Source organism: Trypanosoma grayi (genome assembly GCF_000691245.1).
Source record: "Trypanosoma grayi strain ANR4 Tgr_402_V1, whole genome shotgun sequence".
Classification (NCBI taxonomy): Eukaryota; Euglenozoa; class Kinetoplastea; order Trypanosomatida; family Trypanosomatidae; genus Trypanosoma; species Trypanosoma grayi.
Genome location: NW_008826021.1, coordinates 11,281 through 12,498, shown reverse-complemented (window position 1 = coordinate 12,498; position 1,218 = coordinate 11,281).

Sequence of the window (1,218 nt, the reverse complement as noted above, 5' to 3'; positions counted from 1 at the left end):
ATGTGTGAAGCCTGTATGACTGCCCAGCAAAACAGGAGCGACACGGCTGGAGCGCTCACATAGCGCGAGGAAAATAAAACGAAATACAGATCTGAGACGAGGAACCTTTGCGTAAGTCCTTCTCCATAAGACAAAGCAAACAAACGAACAGGGAAACAAACTGCACAAAAAAAAAGGAAGGGAATAACTTCAAGAGCAGCAGCAACGTCTGCCTCTGCTGTGCTTCCTGGAGAGCTGCTTAGCTGGTTCGGAGCAGAAACAAAATAGATGGGTTCCAGGTGAACGAAGGAAGCTCCAGCCTGATATACACGAATATAAAAACAAAAACTCAGATAAAGCAAGGCCGACACTGCGTGAGGCTGTGCGCTCTTCGTCGCCTTGTTTTTTTTTTGCTGCCTCTGTGGACTTCGTTCTTTCCCCACTCTTCTTCCGTCCCTACCCCTTCTCCAAACACCTCGCCCCCTTCTCCGCTCCCAGATTTGTTTTTTGTTTTGTGTGTGTGTGTTTCTTGTCCCCCNCCACACCACAGCCTTCATATTTCCCATCGCTCTGGTGGTGCCTCCGCATGATGTGGTGGGGGAGCCGCCTCCAGGGACCCGGCATGCCCCAGTGGCGGCAGCAGCAAGGAGAATACACGAAGCAAATAAAGCAAAGGAAGGCAAAACAAATAAACAAAAAAAAACGGCACGACGGAAAGGAAGAAAAAAACGCAATGGGATATATATATATAGAGAGAGAGAGAGAGAGAGAGACGAGGGTAGAAGGAAATACAGGCAAAAGAAAAAAAAAGAATAAACCGAAAACAATAACAAGTGGGGCGATAGGCTCCGTGGAGCGAGGTGCGGGGGGTGGGGTGGAGGTGCGCAGGGACACGAGGGGAGACGGAGTTGTGTCCGGACGCCTCGCGTGGCAGAGTTTCATTATGCCCACCCCACAAACCAAACACGAAAAAAAAACCTCCACAAGAAAAAGCAAAAAAAGAAAGGAATAGAACAATAAATAAAAGAGACGGTGTGTGCTTTTCATTCTTGTGGCCTTTTTCGTTTTCGTTTGACTCCTGTGTGCTTTTCTGCCTGCCTGCGCCCTTCTTTTTTGCGTGTGGTGCCGTTGGCTTTGCCTGTGTTGTTTTTCGTTTGCTCTTCACGCCCCTCGACGGCCGCGTGCGGGCCCTCGCAGCGGGGCTCGCACGTAACTCTCTCCCTCTCTGCACATGTATAT